This window comes from Chlorocebus sabaeus, chromosome 25 (genome assembly GCF_047675955.1).
Source record: "Chlorocebus sabaeus isolate Y175 chromosome 25, mChlSab1.0.hap1, whole genome shotgun sequence".
In the NCBI taxonomy this organism is placed as follows: Eukaryota; Metazoa; Chordata; class Mammalia; order Primates; family Cercopithecidae; genus Chlorocebus; species Chlorocebus sabaeus.
In genome coordinates, this window is record NC_132928.1 from 67,341,695 (window position 1) to 67,358,649 (window position 16,955).

A 16,955-nucleotide genomic window follows, 5' to 3' on the forward strand; every position below is an offset into this window, starting at 1 on the left:
GAGTCGTCAGTTAGGGACAAGAGATGCTCCCTTCAGAAATGTAGCCCCCCAGGCTGCGACTGGGGGCGACACTCTCTGTCCCCATTCGAAGCCTACCCGTTCTTCCTCTCTGTGTTCACAACACCTGTTACTCTGGCTCCCTTTTATGTCTACACCCCCCAAATTCTTGTAGATTTTGATCAAAACTATTTCACTTGCTCAGAGACCCGTTTGCACATAAAACCTTGACAGATTCAGTTACGTTGTGCAGAAGTGTACAACGTTGCCCCATTTGTTACAGTTTCAAAAGTGGCCCCGCACTATTTTCCCTTTTTGCACTTAAAACCTTCACAGATCCAGTTACGTTGTGCAGAAGTGTACAACGTTGCCCCATTTGTTACAGTTTCCAAAGTGGTCCTGCACCATTTTCCGTTTCTTAAAAAAGAGTCTTGATACAGCAGCCGCAAAAAGATTTGAAAGGAAAAAAACTTTTGGAAAATCAAAATATATGTAGCAGTTAAAAAGCAGGCCCAGGCCGTGAGTAGCGCTCACGGCTTCCACGTCAGGATTCCCACGAATTCACCTACTTTCTACGTGTCCGCATCCTGCCTCCCACCAGCGCCCCCCACCTCATCGCAGCTAAATGATTCAGAGGCGGGTACTGGCCCAAAATGGGGAGGCTCAGACCGTCTGCTCGGAAAGCTTGAAGTTACTAGTCCAGTCATTAGCACGGGATTGTGTTAATGGCAGTCTCTTCTGGACGGAAACTCCATGATACCCTGCTGCTAATGAGTCCGCGGACGCCGTGATTTCTCCCCTTCCCAACTTTATTTTCTGTTCCTTGACTTACATTAGGGACATTCTAATGCACTTTCCTTTTGTTTAAGCTGGCTGGGGTTGGTTTATGATGTTTGCAACCAAAGTAGCCTCAATAAAGATTTAGTAAGGTGGGGAAATAGTTATATGTAGTTCTATGGGACATGCAGGACACCATCGGTTTCAGCTTTTGTTGCGTAATTCCCTCCAAAACTTAGTGGTTTAAAACAGCTAAGATCTATTATTTCTTATGATTCTGAGGGTTAGCTGGGCAGTTCCTCCACAGTTGGATTCTGATGGAGAGACAGCAGGATTCAAGATGACCTCCTGATATAATTGGGATAATTCTCTCCTCCAAATTTGAAGTTGAAATTGGTCCCCAATGTTGGAGATGGGGCCTAGTGGGAAGTGTGTGGGTCAGGGGAGCAGATCCCTCATGCAGGCTTGGTGCCGTTCTTCAGTAATGAGTGAGTTCTCACTCTTTTAGTTTGCATGAGAGTTGGTTTTTCAAAAAGATCCCGGCATGTCCTCCTCTCTCTCTTGCTCCCTTTCTCTCTCCATGTGACATGACAGCTCCCCTTCCCTTTCCACCATGATTGGAAGCTCCCTGAGACCTCACCAGAAGCAGATGCTGACACTATGCTTCCTGTATAGCCTGCAGAACTATGTGCCAAATAAACCTGTTTTCTTTATAAATTACCCAGCCTCCGGTATTCCTTCATAACAGCACAAAACCAACTAGTACACCTCCCTCACATACCTGGCAGTGGGGTGGGCTGTGGGTTGGGCTGTCTTGGTCACACCCTCCAGAAGGTTGTACTGGCATCTCAAGGTCATATACATCTCCTGCTGCATTCTCACGTTTAAATAAATCACAAGGCTAAGAGTCAAGGGAGAGAAATAAACTTCCCTTCTGCATAAGGGGAGAGGAAAATTCACATTCCAAAAGAGATTGCATACTGGATGAAGGAATTTGCGGGCATATTTTACAATCTTCAACACAACACACACGCACACACACACACGAATATAAGGGTACTCTGGGAGGCTAAGGCAGACGGATCACCTGAGGTCAGGAGTTTGAGACCAGCCTGGCCAGCATGGCGAAATCTCATCTTTACCAAAAATACAAAACTTAGCTGGACTTGGTGGTGCCTCCCTGTGGTCCCAGCTACTCTGGAGGCTGACAGGAGAACTGCTTGAACCTAGGAGGCAGAGATAAGCTGAGATCATACCATTGCACTCCAACCTGAGCAACAGAACAAGACTGTCTCAGAAAAAAATTAAAATAAAAATAAATAAGGTTAGGAATGATTTGGGGTTTTTCTTTTTACTTGTCTCTATTTTTCGTAATTAAAATGTATTACTTCATTCTAATATTTAAGCATATTATTATGTCAGGACTTATCCATTTGGAAGTGACAAAAAAATTCAAACTAGCTTAAACAGAAAGGATATTTGTGGGCTCAGGCAGAGCTAGAGCCAGGGGTTCAACCAATGTCACTGGGACTGTCTTTCCTTTTCTTTATCTTTGAGCTCTGTTTTCCTGCTGAAGGCTGGCCTCTTCTTCTCCAACTGGAAAAAGACTTCCTCCATATAGCTGGAGAAAGTGCCACTTATAACCTCGAGCTTATATTGTCTGAGCCAAAGACCACCAGCAAAAGAGAACTTCTTGGTATTCCAATTATAGACAAAGATTCTTCCTGTTACATGCGCAGCTGTTTCCAGGGGCATGAGATGATCTGATTGCCCAAGCCCAGGTCACATCCCTATCCCTGTAGATGGGGACAGAGTGGGAGGCTGGGGTCGACAGCCCCACGAGAACCACAGGGGGACAGGGAAGAGCAGTGAGCAGATGAAGCAATAAGTGGCCATCTATACATTTGCCTTTGTGTTAAAATAACAAGAAGATGATGAGAAAGACCAAATTGGACCACACTCATGGGGTGGGAAGGGATATAATTGACTATATGCAAGGTCCAGCTGTTAAATAATCAAATATAGTCACAAGCAGAATCTCTAAGATTGTATTTCTAGATCAGAGGAGGTAAGCCTTCCTCCAGAGAATCCCCCATTCATACAGCACTGAAGGACAGACACAGTGGACGAGGGTGTCGATTTGTTCTGCAGATGAGATGAGGACTGATGATCAGAGATAAAAGAACTGTGGCAAACGTTACTGGCTTGGGACTGGTTTCTTAAGCAAGAGGGAACTTTTAGGAATGGCCTAAGGCAGTGGTCCCCAAACTTTTTAGCACCAAGGACCAGTTTTGTGGAAGACAATTTTTCCACGGATGTGGGGTGGCAAGGCAGCGTGGTTTAGTGATGAAACTGTCCCACCTCAGATCATCAGGCATTAGATAGATTCTCATAAGGAGTGCGCAGCTTAGATCCCTCGCATGCACAGTTCACAAGAGGGTTCGCACTCCTATGAGTATCTAACACTGCTGCTGATCTGACAGGAGGTTGAGCTCAGGTGGTAATTGTTCACCCGCTGCTCACCTCCTGCAATGAGGCCCAGAACCTAACAGGCCACTGACGACACCAGGACCCCTAGCCTAAGAGGCTCGCAAAAAAAAATGGAAAGAGTGGAAATTTAGGAAACACCAAGGGGACTCCAGAAACCAGGCTTCAAGATCCAGGCATAGGCAGGAGAGGGAAGATCTGTGCCCTTGATTTCAGCAGAGGAAGCCCTGGCTGGGAGGCAGCCCTGGGTGAGGAGGGGCATCTCCCCCTGGTGGAGATTGGGGAGCCAATAGAAAGGAAGATCTGACCGGGCACAGTGGCTCATGCCTGTAATCCCAGCACTTTGAGAGGCTTAGGTGGATGGATCACCTGAGGTCAGGAGTTCAAGACCAGGCTGGCCAACAAGGTGAAACTCTATCTCTACTAAAAATACAAAATTTAGCTGGGCATGGTGATGGGTGCCTGTAGTCCCAGTTACTTAGAAGGCTGAGGCAGGGAAATTGCTTGAACCCAGGAAGGGGAGGTTGCAGTCAGCCAAGATCGCACCACCATGCTCCAGCCTGGGCGACAGAGTGAGACTCCATCTCCAAAAGAAAAAAGGAGGGTCTGGAGCTGTACATCTGAAAGATAAACAATAGATATTTGCCACGTAGGCATACAGATTCAACACGAGAAAACTTACTGGCGACCAAGTCTGGCCAGGAGCAGAACAGGCAGCCTCACAGGGACATGAAGGCTGTCCATCTCTCAGGGGGTGTGGCTGAACCTCTCAGAGCCCTTCCACCCTAAGCCTCTGGCACTATCACTCCCTCAGCTTGCCAGCCCATCCTATCTGAATAACTTTTTTCTTCTGAGCCAGGGGAGGCCATCCTCCGAGGGCTTCCTTGACTTCCCTCTTCCTTGCTTCTGAGAAAAAGCTGATCTTCCATCTCGCATGCTCTGAACCCACTCCTCCTGACTCCTTCCCAATTCACGTGCTCTGTACCCACTCCTCCCACAAAGTGCTCCCTCCCTCCAGTGCCCTCTCCTTCCCATTTGTCTCTGGATGGTGCTGTTCTCTCTCTCAGCCCCCCACCGCTCCTTCCAAATACAAGCATACTCAGGAGACATCCCCTATCCACTTGACACTTTTTATGAATTCCCATGCCAGTGTAGAAGCTAGAAAAGCCAGATATATGCAAGCCTTCCTTGTAAATAGGGTGCAGTCGTGAGACCTACCTCTGCTCTCCAGGTACCCCATCCCCAGACTTTGATTCAGGATCTATGATGCATAGAAACAAAGACCAGGAGGATCTCTCTTTGACTGAAATGCCAATTTAAAGACCAAACTCTTAGAGCAGCAGTGGCCACAGTGCTGAGAAAAATGTCAGCATCTAGAGCTAATGGTGTCAGGGGTGGGATACAGCATATCTGGTACCCCAAAAGAGCGGCAGTCTCTATTAGTATTCTTCCTGCCAGAGCACCAAACCTGGTGTTTCAGCCCTTCCAGAGAATCTTTTAGATATGCATGGTTTATCCTAAAATTAACCAGAGTTGATTTTTTTCTTTGTCTTTGTCTTTTTTTTAATGGGGTCTCCTTCTGTCACCTAGACTGGAGTGCAGTGGTGCAATCACCTTCTTAGGGATCCCATGATCCTCCCACCTCAGCCTGCTGAGTAGCTGGGACTAGAGGCATACACTACCACACCCGACTAATTTTTTATTTTATTTTATTTTATTTTATTTTTTATATTCTGTAGAGATAGGGTTTTGGCATGTTGAAGGCTGATCTTGAACTCCTGGGCTTAAGCAACCCCACCTCCCAGTGTTCCAGGATTACAGGCACTTGCCTCCCACTGTGCCCAGCCCAGAGTTGATTTCTACAGTGTGCAATTAAGTATTTTGTTTAATACATTGGACTGTCCTGCCTCCTTCCTCTTGACTTGGCCTCTCAGTTTCTTTGATAGTTTCCTATGCTTTCTCTTCCTTTTTTTTTCTTTTTTTTTTTTTTTTTTTTTGAGATGGAGTCTCGCTCTGTCTCCCAGGCTGGAGTGCAGTGGTGCGTTCTCCACTCACTGCAACCTCCTGGGCTCAAGCGATTCTCTTGCTTCAACCTCCCGCGTAGCTGGGATTACAGGAGTGCAACATGACGTCCAGCTAATTTTTGTATTTTTAGCAGAGATGGGGTTTCACCATTTGGCCAAGGTGGTCTCCAAATCCTGACCTCAAGTGATCTACCCACCTTGGCCTCCCAAAGTGCTGGGATTACAGGCATGAACCACTGTGCCCAGCCTCTCCTCCATTTTAAACCAAGGATTCCCCATCCTTTCCTCATCTCTCTTAACATACCATCTCTGCACAGGTGACCACATGAGGGTCATTATAAATATCTCAATGTCTGGCCTCTCTGGAGGTCCAGACCACCCTTTCAACTTATTAATCATTGTCTCCTTGTGCACAGCTTGCCAACACCTTCTACTGTGATCATATCTACATTTTTCTTGTCTCCCCCCACCTCCATCCTCCAACAGTCCCTTTTTCTATATTCCTGATTTCTATTAGTGACACTTTCTTTCTCCGAGTCACAGAATCAGAATGTCAGACCCACCTCTGAGACTGGGTGCCTTACATGCAATAACTTGCTAGGGTGAGTCTTGTCTATCACGCCATGTCTCACTTGTCTATCCCCTCCCTTATCACCTTGGCCGGGGCTGACCAACCACAGTGTCCCAAGTGGTACACAGTCATACACACATCAAGCCCCTTCATTGCCCTGCAGAGAGGAAAGGCCAGATCCATACAAAGGGTCTGCAGGCAGGGCCCGCCTAACTGAGCTTCAGCACTCATAGGGCCTCCAGTCCACGGCTGATAGGAGCCACAGTTGCGGTTTAGGAGGGAGCTGTCAGAGCTCCCAGCTCCCAGGCTGATCCAGACTGCTAAATGGCAGCAAAGAGAAAGACCTAAAAAAAAAAAAAAAAAAAAAAATGCAAAAAACTACAACCATTACTGTTTAACTGTCCTATTTTACTTCTTGTCTACATGAAAACAGCCAGGAACTATCATAAGAAAAATATATATGTGTAGTTACTACTATATGGACAAGATTTAGCCTAAGCATTTGTTCTACTGGATTACTCCTGGTAGTCACAATCTTATTTCTCAAGGCCATATTAGCCACAGGAAAAAGTAAGGATATGTGTTAAAAACAGCGAACTATTTAGCCTGAGTTCCTATCAAGGAGCCTGGGGAAATACTCCCAACTAGGTGGCCTGGATCCACTGTTAACAGGAAGAGGATTGCCGAGCAAAGGCACCATCCACATATCCTGTCTCCATGCAGAAGTCACAGCTACCAAGACGCCCACCTACATCAGGGCCTTCTGGAGCCCCACAAGAAAACTACCTTGAGACCTTAACTCACAGAGGAAGCAAAGGGATGTTCTGGGCCAGGACCCACCAACCACAGACTCTACTATGAGATGAGCTCCTGAGAAGCTACTGAAGACCCTTGTGTCTCTTCTCTGTCCTTCTTTCACCATGCTGCCTTTTCCCTACAAGTGACTACTCTGAGCAACCAACGGAGTCTCTTCCTCTCCCTCTCTACTGCCTTCTCTCTCCTTCTCATCCTCTCTTCATTCCCTCTTCCCTCCCTCCACCCCCCACCCTCCCTCCATTGGCTTTTCCCTCCCTTCCTTTCTTTCTCTCTGCATCCCTCCCTCTCTCCTTTCCCTTTCCCTCCCCCTCTTTCTCTCTCTTCCTCCCTCTCCCCCTCCTTCCCTCTTTCTCTCTCCCTCCTTCCCCTCCTTTATCTTTCCCTCTCCCTCCCTTCCTCTCCCTTCCTTCCTCTCTTTTTCTTCCTCCCTTCTCTCCCCTCTCTTTTTATCTGCCCCTCCCTCTCTCTCCTTCCTCCCCTCTCTCTCTAGCCATTCATCCCTTTCCCCCTTTTTCTCTCCCCCACCTTCTCCTCACTTCTAAGTTTCACAGCGCTGTGCCTCTGTCTCCTTCCAGAACAGTCTCCTTTCCCTGATGTTCCCACTCTTGGACCTATCTAACAAAAAAGCAAACATCTCCCCCAATTACCTTGACTACCAGATAATAAGCCATCAAATCCAGAACAGTGTGACTGCCATGGCAGTTTTCAGAACATAGAATTCTATGTGCAGTCTCACTGGAAACTCCTGCTTTGAAAGAGCGCCCAGACGGCAATGCTTCCTGCTTTGCTCTACGGGAGTAGAATGCTGAGCCCAGGGTTGCCTATTGGTTTGCATTTCTGAGAAAATTCTTGGTCCTATCTACGTAGACTCCATCAGTCTGCCACATGCAGATCAGGATACCAATCTTTTTATGAAGCTTCAGACTTTTCATGAGTGGATGGACATTCCATTGTCCACTTAGTTAAGCAGTGTAGAATAGCTGCACTCCAGCTTCCTTTTTTTTTTTTTTTTTTTTTTTTTTTTTTTTGAGAGGGAGTCTGGCTCTGTCGCCCAGGCTGGAGTGCAGTGGCACAATCTCGGCCCACTGCAAGCTCCGCCTCCCGGGTTTACACCATTCTCCTGCCTCAGCCTCCCGAGTAGCAGGGACCACAGACGCCTACCACCTCGCCCGGCTAGTTTTTTGTATTTTTTAGTAGAGACAGGGTTTCACCGTGTTAGCCAGGATGGTCTTGATCTCCTGACCTCGTGATCCGCCCGTCTCGGCCTCCCAAAGTGCTGGGATTACAGGCTTGAGCCACCGCGCCCGGCCAGCTTCAGACTTTTCATGAGTGGATGGACATTCCATTGTCCACTTAGTTAAGCAGTGTAGCTGCACTCCAGCCTCTCCTTTTTTTTTTTTTTTTTTTTTTTTTTCCTGAGACAGAGTCTCGCTCTGTCGCCCAGGCTGGAGTGCAGTGGCGCAATCTCGGCTCACTGCAAGCTCTGCCTCCCGGGTTTACGCCGTTCTCCTGCCTCAGCCTCCCGAGTAGCTGGGACTACAGGCGCCCGCCACTATGCCCGGCTAATTTTTTTATATTTTTAGTAGAGACGGGGTTTCACCGTGTTAGCCAGGATGGTCTCGATGTCCTGACCTCGTGATCCGCCCGTCTCAGCCTCCCAAAGTGCCGGGATTACAGGCGTGAGTCACCGCGCCTGGCCTGTTTTTTTGTTGTTGTTGTTGTTGTTTGTTTGTTTTTCTACTAGAGATTATAGCCTTCAACTCTATTAAGCTGGAGAACAAGAAAATAATTTTCATGGAAGATAGCCTAATGCATATACTTGCCTCATTGCTTTAGGCCAAATCATTAGAAAGCAAGGTACTTGAAGAACATTTCTCTGACCCCTCACGGAATTGATTTTTCTGGGCTGGGTAACGTGGCTCATGCCTGTAATCCCAGCACTTCGGGAGGCCAAGGCGGATGGATCACCTGATGTCAGGTCAGGAGTTCAAAACCAGCCTGGCCAACATGGTGAAACCCCGTCTCTACTAAAAAAAAAAATAAAATAAAATAACAACAACAACAAAAAAGTAGTTAGGGGTGATGGCACACACCTGTAGTCCCAGCTACTCGGGAAACTGAGGCAGGAGAATCACTTGAACCTGGCTGGGAGCCAGAGGTTGCAGTGAGACAAGATGGCACCACTGCACTCCAGCCTGGGTGACAGAATGAGGCTCCATCTCAAAATAAAATAAAATAAAATAAATTGCTGTTTCTGAATTGCACTTAGTGTTAGGGTACTGGCTTCACTGACGCACTCTACAAGTAACGGCCAAACTCAATTCCCTCCTACATCGTGCAAGACAAATTGTGCGACTTGGCCTGACGCTTCACCCGTTATCCCCTTCGCGAAACCCACAGGAGAAATTCTTCTCGGTCCTCTATTGACAAATGCACTTATTTTTTACCTTTGGACACTGCAGGTTTTGGATTTTGTTTGTTTGCCTGTTTGTTTGAATTCGGTTTTGAGGTTGTTTGTTTGTTTTAATTAGGTTTCTGTCTTTTTTTTGTTTTTTGTTTCTTTATTTTTTGTTCATCTGTTTGTTAGTTTGCTTTGACTCCTAGAATGTAGACAGCCAACCTGATGGCCCACTTTTGTGCACTCACTTATCACAACTTTCTTCTATTTTCTATGCTTATCTCAGCCTTGCTCTGGTTTCCTCTCTTGCTGATTTTATTCGTTTGTATTATGTACACTTTGGGAAGTTTACTTAAATCCTTTTTCAAATGTTTGGAAATTGTTATTAATTCTCTACAATGAATGTAAAAAGTAAGCATTTTTTAAAATTCAGCTGGGCATGGTGTCTCATGCCTGTAATCTCAGCACTCTGGGAGGCTGAGGCAGGTGGATCACCTGAAGTCAGGAGTTTGAGACCAGCCTGGCCAACATGGTGAAACCCCATCTCTACTAAAAATACAAAAATTAGCCGGGCGTGGTGGCAGGCACCTGTAATCCCAGCTACTCAGGAGGCTGAGGCAGGAGAATCGTTTGAACCCGGGAGGTGGAGGTTGTGAATCACACCACTGCACTCCAGCCTGGGCAATACAGCAAGACTCCATCTAAAAAAAAAAAAATTCAGTAAGACTGGCAGCAGTATGTCATATAAAACTATACAGATGCCACATAGAAAGGTGATACAGTTCGGGTACTTGTACACTCCAAATCTCATGTTAAAATTGATCCCCACTGCTGAAGGTGAGGTCTGGTGGGAGGTGTTTGGCTCATGGGGGCGGATCCCTCAGTCATGGCTTGGTGCCCTCCCAGCAGTAATGAGTGAGTTCTCGCTCTATTAGCTCATGTGGGAGCTGGTTGTTTAAAAGAGCTCAGCATCTCTCTTGCTCCCTCTTTTTCCATGCAATATACCTGTTGCCTTTTCCCCTTCTGCTATGGCTGTGAGCTTCCTGCCCCCCACCCCCCCGCCCCCCCACAAGAAGCAGATGCCAGCACCGTGCTGCTTATACAGCCTGCAGAACCATGAACCAAAAAAACCTCCTTTTTTTTTTTTTAAATAAGTTACCCAATTTCTGGAATTCCTTTATATCAATGCAAAATGGACTAGTTCACAGAAGATAAGACATATTAAATATCTTAACTGGAATCAATATCTAAATGTGCTTAGATTCATTTTGAATTGAGGGGGGGTATAAAGAAACCGTAAGAATGGATACAAATTAAAATAAAAGAGTTTTTGTTTCCATTCTTTCTGTGGTAGCTGCTATTATCTTAAGTCCTCAAGTGAAGGTAAGGCAAAGAATGCTAACACAGACCCGCCACATCAACAGTTGCCCCCTGCACACTTCAGCCAGCAGTGAAGGTCACAGTTGTGCAGTTTGAGGGATGTAATCAGCACCTTTTCCCAATGCAGCATGTGAAATACTCAGCTTTGAAATGTTGTTATTGGACTGAAGAAGTGATTTCAGAAAACTTTTCACAGTGGGCATCTTTGTGTGGAATGAAGACAGGTGACAATGTCAGGAACCCTACTGTCCACGGCCTTGACATAGCTGCCGCGTTCCGGTGAGGATTCAATTCCATGCACATTAGTGAAAACTTGCTGTATCCCTGGCTGTGTTGAGGGCAGGAAATGTAAAAGACACAGGTCTCAACCTTTAGGCTTATTTATTTATTTATTCATTTTTGAGACGGAGTCTTGCTGTGTCACCCGGGCTGGAGAGCAGTAGCATGATCTCGACTCACTGCAACCTCTGCCTCCCTGGTTCAAGCTATTCTCCTGCTTCAGCCTCCCAAGTAGCTGGGATTACAGGCACACGCCGACATGCTGGGCTAATTTTTGTATTTTTAATAGAGACGAGGTTTTGCCATGTTGCCCAGGCTGGTCTTGAACTCCTGACCTCAGGTGATCCGCCCGCCTCAGCCTCTGGAAGTGCTGGGATTACAGACATGAGCCACCACCATGCCGGGCCCTTTTAGACTCATTTAAAGGTCGGCGGTTCCCAACTTTTGGGGGTCATATACTCCTTTGAGAACATGATCGAACTTATGGACTTTCTCCCCAGAAAAAATAAATGTACACACAAAACATTTGCCTGCCTGTAACCCTTCCCCATGCTGGCTTATGGATCCCAGGAAAAGAACCTAGGTCCTCTGTTCCACAGACAAACAACATATAATTAGATGACTAATAGTACCAGCATCCAATGCCTTCTCAATGTCAGGCATTTTACTCATATTAGCTTGATTAATTCTCATAGCAACTCTGTGAGAATTAGAAATAGAATCTATTATGTGCCCATTTTACAGATGATGAAATTGAGGACTAGACCTAATAAAGAACTCAGCTAAGATTACACAGCTAATAAGTAGCAGTGGTGGAACTGGAGCTCAGAGATGGCTGACTCTGGAGTTAATAGCCATCTGAGGTTGGCCAAGGGATAATTGGCCAGGCACTCCGAGGCAAAAAATAGAGAAGGTGGAGACTGTGTAGTCTGCCTCAAGGCAGAACCAGACTGCCTGAGTTTGAGTCTTGGTTTTGCCACTAACTACGTGACTTTGGTCAGGTAACTTCTCTATGTTTCAGTGTCCCTAGGCATGAAACAGAGATAATAACAGTTCTCGTGAGAAGTGGATAAAATTGCAGTTTATGAAGTAGTGAGAAGTGTGTCTGCATTGAATAAGCAATCAATACGTGGTAACTCTTTTTATTGTTAAGCAGAATGACCCCAGTGCTTTGGGGATGGCTCCACATAAGAATGACAAAGAATAGATGTATCCAGAAACAAAAGCAGAGAACTGGGTTAGGGTCTTTGAACTGTAGGTGAACAGTTGTTACTAGTACTATGTAATTTAGGATAGTGAGGAATGAAGAAAACTTGGGTTCCGCAGTAGAATAGTTCACGGTGAGTTTCAAGAATGAGGTTTTGCCAGCCATGGTGGCTCATGCCTGTAATCCCAGTACTTTAGGAGGCCAAGGCAGAAGGACCACTTGAGGCCGGGAGTTCAAGACCAGCCTGGGCAATGTAACAAGACCCTGTCTCTTAAAAAATAAAAAATATTACCCAGGCATGGTGGAGCACGCCTGTAGTCCCAGCTACTCAGGAGGTTGAGGTGGGAGGATTGTTTGACCCCAGGATGTCAAGGCTGCAGTGAGCTATGATCACATCACTTCACTCCAACCAGGGTAACAGAGCAAGACCCATCTGTTTAAAACTTGAGGTTTTGACTGGGTGCAGTGGCTCATGCCTGTAATCCCAGCACTTTGGGAGGCCAAGGGGAGTGGATCACCTGAGGTCAGAAGTTCAAGACCAGCCTGGCCAACATGGTGAAACCCCATCTCTACCAAAAAATACAAAAATTATTCAGTCGTGATTGATGCATGCCTGTAGTCCCAGCTTCTCGGGAGGCTGAGACACAAGAATGGCTTGAACCCAGGAGGTGGAGGTTGCAGTGAGCCAACATCATGCCACTGCACTCCAGCCTGGGTGACAGAGTGAGACCCTGTCTCCAATTAAAATAAATAAAAATAAAAAATAAAAAATGAGGTTTAATAAAGTGAGAGGGTAAATGTCAAATCTGGGAAGCTAAGGAATGTGTGAATAGTGAGGAAATGAATGTAGCTGGTATAAGTCTCTCATTTAAAAAGTCTAATACAGAACCAGGCTTGTTATCATGCTGATCCCGTCATTGATGGATTAAAATAAATCAGGCCAGGCACGGTGGCTCACGCCTGTAATCCCAGCACTTTGAGAGGCCGAGGCGGGCGGATCACCTGAGGTCGGGAGTTTGAGACCAGCCTGACCAATATGGAGAAACCCTGTCTCAACTAAAAACACAAAATTAGCCAGGCATGGTGGCGCATGCCTGTAATCCCAGCTACTTGGGAGGCTGAGGCAGTAGAATCACTTCAACCTGGTAGGCAGAGGTTGTGGAGAGCCGATATGGTGCCATTGCATTCCAACCTGGGCAACAAGAGTGAAACTCCATCTGAAAAAAAAAAAAAGAAAAACTTTGTGTTTGTAAGAGAGTCATGTTGATAACTTTTTGGGGAATTATACTCCATTAGTCTACTAGAGCTGCCATAAAAAAAGTACCATAGATTGGGTGGCTTAAACAACAGAAATTTATTTCTCACAGTTATGGCTGTGCAATCCAAGAGTAAAGTGCCAGCATCATTGGTTTCTGGCAAAGGGTTTTCTTCCTGGCTTGTAGATGGCCCCTATCTCCCTGTATCCTCACATGGCTGAGAGTTCTGGGGTCTCTTCCTCTTCTTATGAGGGCATCAGCCCTATCAGATCAGGGCTTAAGTCTTATGACCCCATTTAACCTTTAACACCTCCTCACAGGCCCCATCTCCAAATATAGTCACATCGGAGGTCAGGGTTTCAACATAAGAATTTTGGATTAGCACTTCAACATATACAATTCAGTTCATTGCACATACTTTGACAGTTTTGGATGTCTCATTGAGATGTCCAAGCAGACTCAACTTCCAGAACCAGTTAAACTTAATTGACCAAAAAAGTGCACTTCCTGGCCAGGTAAGCCCAGGAGCACCTTTTATTGGCTCCTGAAGTGAATCTCAAATGCAAACAGAATTTATCTTCCTTGACTCTGTTTCTCTGTGCATCTCACCACCCCGTCCCTGCTGCCACCCCATCTCATTACTTTTGTTTCTGTTTCTTGTCCTTAGACAAGTTTGTTTCCAGTTCAGAATTGCGCATGGCCAAGAATTTATTCCCCAATGGTGGCAGCAATGATTAGGAATGTGGTTTTATGGTCCAACCATTTTGTGATATAGCAGGATGATGTGAACCTATTCTCTGCCATGTGAGATACGACAAAGAATTGGGTAAATAACCTTGCTCATTTGTCTGTCTTATTTATGGGTTCAAATGAATTAAGAAAATATTTCATGCACACTGGAAAGGAAAATGATTCTTTGTGATATGGACTGGCTCTACTCTAAGCTATAGATTCTAAAACTTCGATCTACAACAAAGGACTGTCTCAGAGTGTTGGTTGGAAAGGACTGTATCAGATACTTCTAACTACTGATATCTCAAGGAATGGATTTATGACTATAGACTTGCAAGCTGATGCTGCCTAGACAACTGTCAGTATTCGAGACGGAGTGGGGGATTTCAGAACTCTTATTAGTGGTTCTCAACTGGTGGTGATTTTGTGCCCCGGGAGGGCAGCATTCGGCAATGTCCAGAGACGTTTTTGGCTGTCACAGAAGGGGAGGGGATTGCTACTGACATTGAGTGGGAAGACAGCAGGGACGCTACTACATACCCCACAAGACACAGGACACTGCCCACAACAAAGAATTATCTGGTTCAAAATATCAGTAGTGCTGAGCTTGAGAAACCCTGTTCTAGAGGCAGGTGCCTTTGTTTGGCTATTGCTTAGGAAATTTTAAATTCTGTAAGGATTGATGTAACTTATAACATGCAAATGATTTTCTGTTGTTGTGGTAAAATATACGTAACATAAAACTTACCATTTTAAGAAATAAAAAAAGAAAAAGATTACCATTTTAACCATTTGTAAGTGTACAATTCAGTAACACGAAGCGCATTTATGTTGTGTGCAAATATCACCAATGTCCACCTCCAGAATTTTTCATCATCTCAAACTAAAACTGTGCCTAGTAAATGATATTTCTCTATTCTCCTCTGCCCCAAGTCCCTAGTTATCACTATTCCATTTTCTGCCTCTATGAATTTGCCTACTCTAGGGTACCTCATGTAAGTGAAATCATACAGTCTGGCTTAAGTCACTTAAAATAATGTCTTCTAAGGTTCAACCACAATGTAGCAATGTGTCAACATTTTCCTCTTTTCAAGGCTGAATAATATTGCATTGTCTGGATAGACCACACTTTGCTTATCCATTTGTCTGTCAACAGATACTTTGGTTGCCTCTGTATTTTAGCTATTGTGAATAATGCTGCTATGAACATGGATGTACAAATATCTCTTCCAGACCCTGCTTTCAATTCTTTGGTATATGCCCAGCAGTGGAATCACTGTATCATATGGTAATTCTATTTTTAATTTTTTTTGAGGAACTGCCATACTATTTTTGACAGAAACTGTACTTTTTTTTTTTTTTTTTTTTTTTTTTGAGACAGGATCTCGTGTCCGGGGGAGTGCAGTGGTACAATCTCGGCTCACTGCAACTTTTCCCTCCTGGGTTCAAGTGATCCTCCTACCTCAGCCTCCCAAGTAGCTGGGACCATAGACACGCACCACCATACCTGGCTAATTTTTGTATTTTTTGTAGAGATGGGGTTTCACCATGTTGCTCAGGCTGGTCTTGACATCCTGAGCTCAAGCAATCTACCCACCTCAGCCTCTCAAATTGCTGGGATTACAGGCATGAAACACCACACTGAGCCACCATTTTTATCTCCACCAGCAATGCACAAGGATTCCAATTTCTCCACATCCTTGTCCACTCTTAATATATTGTTTTTTTAATAATAGCCATCCTGATATGTGTGAGGTGGTATCTCATTGTCATTTTGATTTGCATTTTCCTAATGTTAGTGATGTTCAGCATCTTTTCATGGGCTTCTTGGTCATTTGTATATCTTCTTTGCAAAATGTCTATTCATGTTATTTGCCTATTTTTGAATTGAACTGTTTGTTTTTCTGTTATTGAATTTTAAGAGTTTTCTACGCGTTTGAATACCAATCCCTTATCAGGGTATATGATCTGCAAATATTTTCTCCCATTCTGTAGATTTCCTATTATTCTAGTGATAGCTTCTTTTGATGCACAAATTTTAAAAAAATTTTGTAAAGCTCAATTTGTCTATTTCTTATGTTTTTGCCTGTGCCTTCAGTGTTATATCCAAGAAATCACTGCCAAACACAATGTTATGTAGCTTTTGCCCAACTTTTTCTTCTAAGAATTTTAAAGGTTTAGGTCTTACATTTAGGTCTTTGACCCATTTTGAGTTAAATTTTGTTTATGGTGTTAGGTAAGGGTCCAGCTTCATTCTTTTATGAGTAAATATCCATTTTCTTAGCACTATTTGTTGAAAAGACTTTACTTTTCCCATTGAATGGTCTTGGCATCCTTGTCAAAAATCATTTGACCGTATGTCTGAGGGCTGATTACTGGGCTCCGTATTCCATTGGTCTAGATATCTGGCTTTTTGTGCATACCATACTGTTTTGACTACTACAGCTTTGCAATATGTTTTGAAATTGGGAAGTGTGAGTCTTCCAACATTGTTCTTCTTTTCCAGACTGTTTTAGCTATTCAAGGTGCCTTAAAATTCCATACGTATTTTAAGATGGGTTTTTCCATTTCTGCAAAAAAAATTGTTGGGATTTTGATAGAGATTGTATTAAATATGTAGGTTATTTTGGGTAGTAATAGCATCTTATTAGTATTAAATCTTCCAATCCATTAACATGAGATGTCTTTCCTTTACTAGTATCTTCTTTAATTTATCTCACCAATCTTTTATAATTTTAATCTGTTTTTTTAAAAGACAGGGTCTCATTATGTTGCCCAGGCTGGTCTCAAACTCCTGGGCTCAACTGATCCTCTCACCTCAGCCCCCTGAGTAGCTGGGACTGCAGGCACACACCACCATGCCTGGCAACAATTTGTAGTTTAAATGCGCAAGATTTTGCATCCTTGATTAAATTTATTCCTAAGTATTTTATTCTTTTTGTTGCTATTGTAAATAGAATTTTTAAAAATTTCTCGTTGGATTGTTGATTGTCAGTTTATGCAAATGCAACTGATTTTTCTATGTTAATTT